A 10246-nucleotide genomic window follows, 5' to 3' on the forward strand; every position below is an offset into this window, starting at 1 on the left:
TGCCTTACTGCCTGAAGCAGAACTGGTGGAATGAGGCGAAAAAATATTAAGATCAATACCAGAAGCTCTCATTATGTCTTTCGTCCAGCTACGTTGCGTATCCCGTGACGCTAGTTTAATTGGTGGTTTTGTAGTTATAAAGAATTTAGTAACTGTACCCCTTTAGTCTTTCGTCCAGTCTAGGTAGTGAACAATCGAGGTGAAATAAAGGCTTCAAACACCAATTGTGACAAGTGGTTACCGGGTCTCGAGGTTTTTAATGAATCTCCTATACTGAATGAAACTCTAAAATCTGATAGAGTCATGTTTCAGATATCCAATAAATGCAATGTTTGTCCTCGTCGACCGGAAATTAGTAGCATCAAAATTATTAATTTCCTTGATAACTGAATGATCGTTAACTTTTCGTTTGAACCTAGATTTGGTATATATTCCAAGATCATTTGTGGATCCCAGCTGGTATGGTATCGGGGAAAAGATGGTTACTCATGGAAGACTGCCTTCATAAGCCTGGCGATTAAGGGATGCTTTCCCACAGATTAGCCATTAAAACGGGCTACTGCCGAAATAGCTGATCGTATGGTGTTCATAAAGCTGAAGCTACGCCATTTGTTCTTTTTTAATTCTGATGAAAGATAATCTATGAGGACATTAATAGGTGGTCGAAATGGATTAATTTTCCTGCAAAGGCAAAATGACAACCATGCTTTGATATGTGGCCCATATTATATTTGTGTGGTTGCTTTCCATTACTTAAGCAAAAATTGGGCAGCTTCTGACGAAATGCCTTGACTTTGGAAAGAATCCCTGATAATATCATTGCTGATAAGACCAACCTTAGTTGGTGGATGTGAGAGAGTTGGATTCTGAGGTAAGACTAGGGAGTTTGGTGGAAGTAAAACAGGAACTTCCGTTAATAATTGCAAGGATTTCGGGAACCACACCTGAGTTGGCCACAGTGGGAGGATCATTATTGTTGTGGCCTCGTCTTCCTGCAATCTTTGGAGTACTCTGGAGATAATGCTGAAAGGTGGAAAAGCATACAGTTTCTTATTGGTCCAGCTGATTGTGAAAGAATTAGTATGTATCGCAAACGGATCTGGTTTCCAAGAAACGTATGCAGCTAATTCAGTATTAATTCGGGTGGCAAAAAGATCAACATCAGCGGTATAAAAAAAGTTCACATAGTTTTTTGAAAACATGAGGTTTTAACATCCATTCAGCATTTAAATTGCTCATTCGGGATTCCTTGTCGGCTTCTACATTGTGCATTCCCTTTATATGCTCTGCTGCTCGACACAGCCCATTAAAAAATTTGCTCTACTAACATATTAAGATTTTGTCGCTACCGCAGCGCTCTATGCAGGCAACTGTGGTGACATTGTCAGACCGAAGACGAATATGGGTTTCTCTACGATCGTTACAGAGGGATTGCAAGCCCATCAGGATGGCTTTTAACTCTAAGCAATTAATATGATCAAGCTCTTCATGAACACAATGGCTCCCTGTCTTTGCATTTCCCAATATAGCACCCCAACCAGTCAAGCAAGCATCTGCGTACATTTCAAGTTTGTGAGGAAAAGATCGTAGAGATTTTTCTGAGAGTCTATATTATTTATCGACCAGTGAACTATTTCCCTTGCATGAGGATCCAGAGTGACATTAAAATTGTAATTCCCGTGATTTTTACAAAGTTTTCGAATACGAACGATTTCAAGGTATTTGTATCTAAGTGGGGCTAACTCTACAGCAGAAACAGCAGACACAGCCATACCAATAAATGAGGAAAGCTGAGGCAAGGATATGTTTTCCTTGAGTAGAAGTAAACCTTGCACCTTGATGTTGTCTTTTCTACGGGGCGGAAGGGTGCAAGTTATGTAAACAGAGTTTAGTATTACCCCAAGAAATTCAATTTTCTGAGTAGTCCCTATTTATCTACATTGATGGTGAGTCCTTAGGAATCAAAAAGATATAGGGCATACTTCACATTAATCCTTAGTTCGTCTGCATGAGTTTACCATGAGTTTACCATCACAAAAATCCCATGTTCCCATAGATGGGAAAGGGCTGGTCTCATTAATTTTGTGAAAATGCGAGATGAAGAAGTCAGGTCCTGAGGAAGACAAATAAATCGAAACTTTTTTTTATTTTTCCAGAGAAACTGCAACCATTTCCGGTCCTCCGGCCTAACATAAACTGAAAAATAGGCATCTTTAAAATCAACAGTTTTGAAAACCAGTTGATATGGATTTAATGGACCACATCCTTAAGAGAGTCCATCTTAAAACGTATATCACTGATATGATCATTAAGTTCTTTCAAGTTTAAGATAACTCTAGCTGTTCTGTCGTTTTAAGAGTAGGAAGAACCTTAGAAATAAACCCTTGGTCCCCCTGGTGCACATTTCTCAACTATTTTGCGTTCTATGAATCTAATCATGGCAATGTCCAGGACTTTCTGATCAGATAATGACAATTGAAGAAGCCTCGGAGGATTGCTATGCGTGGGGAGGTTTACAAAATCTAGAAGCTTCCCATTAGACACATCGTTGATTCATTTTTCTCTGGAAAGGACTCTCAATTGCAGTTTGGCATAAAAAAAAAAAAATTTTCCCCCCTACAAAATTATCAGGAGTATTAATCAGAGATGATAACGTATTACTCACTGGAGTGGATTTATTGCGAAGCTTTGTGATGTCGCATCGCCTTCCCCTGGGGAAGGCCTAAAAAGGCCTCGTTTGGTATCTTGAACTGGATTGTAAGGAGTAGTTAGATTGGTAGGGACGTTTAAATGGTTGTCTATTTGAAGAGCGGCGCCTTCTAGTGGTTTTGTAGGAACGGGAAGAGGACCTCCAGTTTCCTCGTTCTGTGTATTTCGTAACATTTCTTGACCACATCGAAAGGGAACAAATCATCTGTTCCTATCTCACACTTCCATTTGCAGAGGTCTGCCAGGCCAAAGTTATTCACATGTATCAGTGCCACCTCTTTCCTCAGATGATTAATGTAATTCACAGCAGATATAAGCAGTCTGAGGCTATTGTTTAAACCATCGAGGTAGTAATTTAACGGTTCACATTTTTTATCTCCGATATCGTTAAAACAGCGGGCAATGGAGACCAAGGCTTTGATAATCAATCCATTAGTGTGGGAAATCCGGGGATCGACTAATTTCCCTCCTAAATTCATGGTTTTGGTGACTGTAGAATTGGTAACTGGAACTTTCAAGTTAGGTACATTTCTAGGAAGCTTGATCTTACCACAATTTCTAGGAAGCTTGATCTTACCACACGTTAGTTTCACACCATTAGACGAGGGCAGGCGTCTCAAACTTGAGAATGACCGCTTAACGCTCAGACAATGGCTCACCCTTTTCTACCTCTCCATGGAAGTGGCCTGAAAGATCGTCGAGCGCTTTCAGGAAGCCTGTATCCTCTTATGAATCGTGATTCAGCTGTGCGGCAGTCAATTTGTCCAAATCATCCAGGGGGTCAGGCTGGTAATCTGTAACCTCACCATCCTCAGATGGGGAAAGGTTATGAAAACTATGAAGGTTGGCACAGCCCCCTGTAGAAACAGTATCTGTCTGGTTATTGCCTAGCTTCTCAATTAAACCACTAAGAAGAACAGTCAACCGATCGTATTTATCGTTCCTGGATAAGCACTTAGAAGAGGTAGTTACATGGCTCGGGCCGACATATGGTGGTGAGGAGACAGCGGAGCATTCAAGCACTGGTTGTGTACTACCACTCTCAGGGAAAACCTTCCTCTTCTTTCTCTCTCTGTCCATGGAGTCCTTCTCGCGTCTTTTCCTATCTGAGGCAGAAGAGGAGGACGAACGCCTTGGCGTATCAGTAGACTTCTGGTCCGCCATAATTGTCAGGAAGAACATCGCAGGTCAAACATAAATACCATATATGTCCTTAGATCATATATGTAGCTTCACCATATAGCTAACATCATAATGTAGCGTAAAAAACGAAATGGTGAAAGCAAACCAAACCTCCCTGGAGAAAGCCGGTGAAGAGGCTGGAACACCGATGGAGGTGTTAACAGCGTGGAGACTAGCAGCGAACTGACGTGACGTGGGTCTGGTAACGCGGGCATCTCGTTGACTACCAGTGACGTCAGTTAAATGGTCGTGAAGTGAAATTTTGTTACATAGTGTAATAGACACATTTCCAACCCATACACTGAAGACCTTGTCGAATAGAAAAATCTACTACTTATTAAAAGAAAAAAAAGTTGGGCGAGAAGGATTGTTCCTTAGAAAATCCTTTCATGATTTCTCTGATCTTCAAAATGCCAGGGTGCCTAAAATTTTATCTGCAGTGAGTGCGTTATAGTATAAAATCTTGAAAACTATTTATAAACCAGTATCTACGGAATACTTTGAGCGTGAACCATGACGAGCCGGTTGCCATGGCTTGACCACTGTCTCTAGGCAGTAATGGTTATCCTCCGTGGGTTCACTATCCAATGAGAGAACGTAGAGTGCTAAGTAAAAACTTGATATGATTTTATATGATAATTTTAACTGAAATTTGCTGGTAATAGATTTGGCTTTCACTAAAAGTTAATTTTCACTCAAGATCACCTTGAACTTTCCAGACAATTAATGTACTACAATTTCTTACATCTCTCTAGCCTAGAAGACGCAATTATCTTTACTTTTTCTTTTTTTAGCGTTTATACAATATATATATTTTTTTTGTGTTCATTATTGTTAATGAAGGACTATCATAGCAGCAAAAAATTATTGAATAGCAGCATTATCTCGATTTAAATGATAAAACGTGAGGGAAAACTGCATTTTCTTAATCAGTTTGAATACAAACAGAAATCATATCTTTCGCATTTCAACTTTTACCAGTAATTTCTTCCAACGTCTGTTTCCGGGGGATTACATCATCAATACTCTGAATTATTACTATGTGACTGTATCAACTATGTATTACTTCATTCCCTGCACGACCTTCTCTTCACGTACTTGCAAAACATGGCGCTGTATCTCTTCGCTCCTTCACACACTTTTCTTTTTTATTTCACAGTTCTGCAAATTTCTTCTAATTCTAACAGTTTTCTTTCCAGTCTATATTCAATTCAAGTAAACCGTTGATTTCTCCCATACACATTACCTTATACTATTACGCACTTTAAATGGTCCAGTCTCTTATCTGATACTTTTAATCTTTAACAGCAAACAAAGGACATTAAATATACTTTCCATTTTCACTTTCCTTCCTTCTTTCCTTTTCTTTCTTTTTTTTTTTTTTACCTAGCCCGCTTTTTTTTTTTTTTTTTTCAAGGAAATGGAGCTGCTGGCATTCCTAGTGCGTTGCTCCCGCCCCAGTGACATCCAAAAATTTAAGGTTACTTGCATCACTGGCCTGGGAGCGGTAGGGATCGACACATACTTGCACTTGCACTAGAGTGAAGAATTTTTTTTTTCTTTTTTATCATGTGGGAGGGGCACAGGCCAGGGAAAAAAAGGTGCTAGTCCTCAAAGAGTCAGAAACGATCGTTCAAAATTATAGGATAAAGTGTCTTCAAACCTCCCTCTTGAAATGTTCGAGTCATAGAAAGGAGGAAATACAGGAGTAGGGAGGGAGTTTCAGAGTTTACTACAAAATATAATGAAAAATTGTAAATAGTGGTTAACTGTTGATTTTTAGAGGTGGACAGAATAGGGGTGAGATAAAGTAGAAAGTCTTGTGAAGTGGAGGGTGCGGGAAGAGAGGAGGCATGCAGTTACAATGATTAAAAGAGAAGTTAGGGTGAATATAACGGTAGAAAATGCCAAGAGATGCAACAATGCGGTGATGAGAGAGACAGCCAGTTAAAGAAGAGGAGTTGGTAAGACGAGAAGCTTTTGATTCCACTCTATCTAAAAGAGCGGTATGAGTACAATCCCCATACCTGTAAACTATACTCCATACATGAACGGTTAAGGCTCCTGTACATGATCAGCAGCTGGCAAAAAAAAACTTGCGGAGACGACTCAGAACACCAAACTTCATAGAAACTGTTTTAGCAAGAGATGATGTAAGAAGTTTCCAGTTTAGATTATAAGTAAAAGACAGACCGAGAATGTTCAGTGTAGAAGAGGGGAACAGTTCAGTGTCACTAAAGAAGGGATAGTTATCTGGAAGGTTGTGTCACGTTGAGAGATGGAGTAATTGAGTTTTTTGGGCACTGAACGATATTGATTTTGCTCTGCACCAGTCAGGAATTCTAGAAAGATAAGATGTCAGGTTTTCTGTGGATTTCCGGCGTGAGCAGTTTAATTCCTGAAAGGTTGGTTATGTACAAAAAAACGTAAAAAGAACAGAGTGGTATCATCAGCGTAGGAGTAGAAAGGACGAGAATTTTGGTTGAAAAGATAATTTATGAATAACAGGAAGTGAGTGGGTGACAATACCCTAAGGAACACCCATGTTAATAAACTTATGACAAGAACAGTGACCGTCTACCACAGCAGCGATATAATGGTCAGAAAGGAAACTTAGTATGAAGTTACAGAGAGAAGGATAAAAACCATTGGAGGGTAGTTTCGAAATCAAAGCCTTGTAACAGTCTCTTTTGATATGTCTAAGGCAACAGACAAGAGTTTCACCAAAAAAAAAAAAAAAACCTAGAAGAGGATGACCAAGACTCAGTAATTTATCTGTAATGTATAGCTCTCACCTAACTCCTGTTATTATAAGAAATCCTTTGACTACTTAAGTTCTTAAGTTCCAAAGTGAAACACATTCTGACTCTCTTCCCTTTTGTGGAGATCTCCATTCTTGGAGACTTCAATGTTCGCCACCAGCTTTGGCTTTCCTCTCCCTTCATTGACCATCCTGATGAACTAACCTTTAACTTTGCTATACTCCACGACCTAGAGGAATTGATGCAACACCCTACTCGTATTCCTGACCGTCTTGAAGATATATATATATATATATATATATATATATATATATATATATATATATATATATATACACACACTTCATGCATCTCCTGTTCCACTATCTCCTTAGTTATGGTAATATCTGTGAGCTTATCATTCTCATCTACTCTAAACATCTGCTCACTATTCGGCATATTCTGCATGTTTTCCTGAGTGAAGACAGCTTAAAAATACTCATTCAGAATTTTACTAATCTCCCCATAACTAACCAGCTCCCCATCTGCTACCTTTAATGGATCTATTGTTTCCTTATTCTTCGTCCTTCATACCTGATAAAATCCCTTGTGGTCTGTCTTCGCCTGGCAGGCTACCTTTAATTCATAATTGCTTTTAGCTTTCCTCGTTAACCTCCTGACTGTTCTAACTAATTCATTATATTGTGGCCTTAGAATCTCTTCCCCTGCCTTTAATCTCTTATATATACTTCTTTTAACATAAGTTATCCATTTAGGGTAATTTGTCTGTTATCTTATTGCTCTATACAGGATGATTGGCAACTGTCCTGTATGCAATTTAGGAAATATTTATACAACTCATCTACATTTACTTCACCTAATCCCCTCATCTCGGCCCCTTCCATCCTCTCTACTCTCCCTCATCTACTCGCCTCGACCTCACCTCGCCCATCTCAGCATGACCTAATCCTCCAACATACTCACACACATCTCCCCTTTTCTCACTCCTCCGACCCTTCCGGACACTTCTTTCCTTCTTTTGCCCTACACCCTCACACTCCACCTCACCTCCCTCATCCTGCCTTATCTCTCTCAACTCCGTCGTGGATCTGACCAGTTGTCAGTCAACTCCTTGGAGGTACCTTTTTAATCCCTCAAAATCTGCTTTCTTAAAGTCAGGTATTTTACTAGTGTTTTTGCTTCAAAAAGTTTCCTCCCATTTTAATTTTGTACCTAATTTTCCATTGGTCACTGTAATCTAGCTGTACTCCAACCTCTATCTGCGTGACTGCTTCCTGCCTCTTAGTCAGAATTAAATCTAGAATATTGTTCCCCCTTGTGGGTACTATGATTACCTGTTAAAAAAAAAATAATAATTCTGAATTACCTTAAGAAATTCCTCTGCTTCATTGTCACCCACCATCAGGGTCCAGTCGATATTGCTGAAATTAAAATCTCCTACCACACATACCTGAATGTACCTTTCTGCTCTTATTCATTTCCTGTCATACTGAGGTGTTGATTTCCTTTGTACTGTTCGGTGGTCTGTACACTACTCCCAGTACTACTGAATGTGATCCTTCCTCAATATCTACCCATGTCGATTCTGTTTTGCTATCTTTTTAATTCTACTGTTAATACAACACTGTAATGCGTTCCTAACGTACAGCGCGACACCTCCTCCTCTCCTGTTTTCCATGTCTTTATAGAGTAGTGTATAACCATCTATCTTAATCTCTGGATTAAAATACTTTTCCTGACACATCTAACCAAGTTTGTTAAAGCAATGATATCAAGGTTCTCTACACACGCCAGTCCTCTAAACAAATCTATTTTATTCAAAATACTTCTACAATTCGTGTAGTAAACACTTGAGCAATTAAGTGTTTATTACACTATTAAACTATTAACTAGCTCGCCTTCGCTGAGCTAGATTAATCTAATTTGTCCTTCATTTCGTCCTCCCAAGTCCTTCCTCACTCCTGACTAACAAAAAATGCGCTGAGTGCAGTTACCTCCGCTCTAGTGTTCCAGCCAAAACCCAACACCCTGGCGTGATAAATACACTCCATCCCTGGTATACAAGGTGTTCCTACCGTAGAAGAGGTCCCAGTTGTCGATAAACGTCCATTCATTACTCTTACAATAATTTGCGAGCCTACGATTCACTTTAATAGCCCTGGACAGCCACTCATCACCAACTCCCTCCCTCGGCAAGACACAAAATACCACAGGGATCCTTTCCTTGTCCCGAATCTTTTCCAATGCCTGCCTAAACCTCCCGAACAACTCCTCACTCCTAACCTCACCAAGGTCATTCCCTCCCGCGCTGAGAAAAACAATGGGCTTGGTCCCATCATTTTCCAAGCACGTGTCTAGCCTGTCTGTTACCTTCTCTATTCCAGCCACTGGCAAACACACCCTCAACCTACGCTTCCTTTCTCTGGCACAAAACACACTATCTAAGTGCCCAACCTGACTATCACCAAGCAAAAGTACTCTACGTTGGGGCAGGGTAACTGCGTCTGCCCCTCCTTCTCCATGTTTCCTCCCGCCAGGTCCACCTGTATCTTGTCCTATCTGTATCATATCCTATCACTCCAATCCCTCCACAGGATTCCTCAAAGCGGAGGTACCTCTGGCGTTTTGGCTCTGCTAATTGGGGAGACCTGAGGTGTTTTGTTGATTTTCTTTCCATGTCACAGACCCGTCTCTTGTGTGCCGAGCGCATAAAAGAGGGGATAGTGTCTGACACGGAGGCATACATTCCTTTCTTTATTTCTCGACCTAAACATTCCAAACCTTAGTTTAACACAGCCTGTTCTCGTGCTATACATGATAGAGAGGTGGCCCACAAAAGGTACTTAAGCCTTCCATCACCAGAATCTCATGCACTTTATATTTCTGCCCGGAACCATACCAAGTCTTTTTTCCAACTAGCTAAAAAATTCCTTCATTAATAGAAATTGTTAAAACTTTTCAAGATCTATCGCCCCTCGTGACTTCTGACACCTAACCAAAAACATTTCCAATAACTTTGCTGCTGCTTCTTTTCCTCCTTTTATCTCAACCAGATGGCACCACTGCTATCACATCTATTTCTAAAGCTGAACTCTTCGCTCAAACCTTTGCTAAAAACTCTATCTTGGACGATTCATGGCTTGTTCCTATCTCTCCTACACCCTCTGGCTACTTATTAAAATTCTTCGCAGTGATGTTTTCCATGGCCTCACCGGCCTAAGCCCTCGGAAGGCTTATAGACCTAATGGAGTCCCTCTTATTGTTCTCCGAAACTGTGCCTCCGTGCTTGCACTTTGCCTAGTCAAACTCTTTCAGCTCTGTCTGTTTACATCTACCTTTCCTTTCTGCTGGAAGTTTGTCTACATTCAGCCTGTTCCTAAAAAGGGTGACCCTTGTAATCCCTCAAACTACCGTCTTATTGGTTTAATTTCCTGCCTATCTAAATTTTTTTTTAATCTATCCTCAACAGGAAGATTCTTAAACATCTATCACTTAACAGCCTTCTATCTGATCGCCAGTATGGGTTCCGTCAAGGCCGCTCTACAGGTGATCTGGCTTTCTTTGCTGAGTCTTGGTTATCTCCTCTTTTAGAG

Source organism: Scylla paramamosain, chromosome 6 (assembly GCF_035594125.1).
Source record: "Scylla paramamosain isolate STU-SP2022 chromosome 6, ASM3559412v1, whole genome shotgun sequence".
NCBI lineage: Eukaryota > Metazoa > Arthropoda > Malacostraca > Decapoda > Portunidae > Scylla > Scylla paramamosain.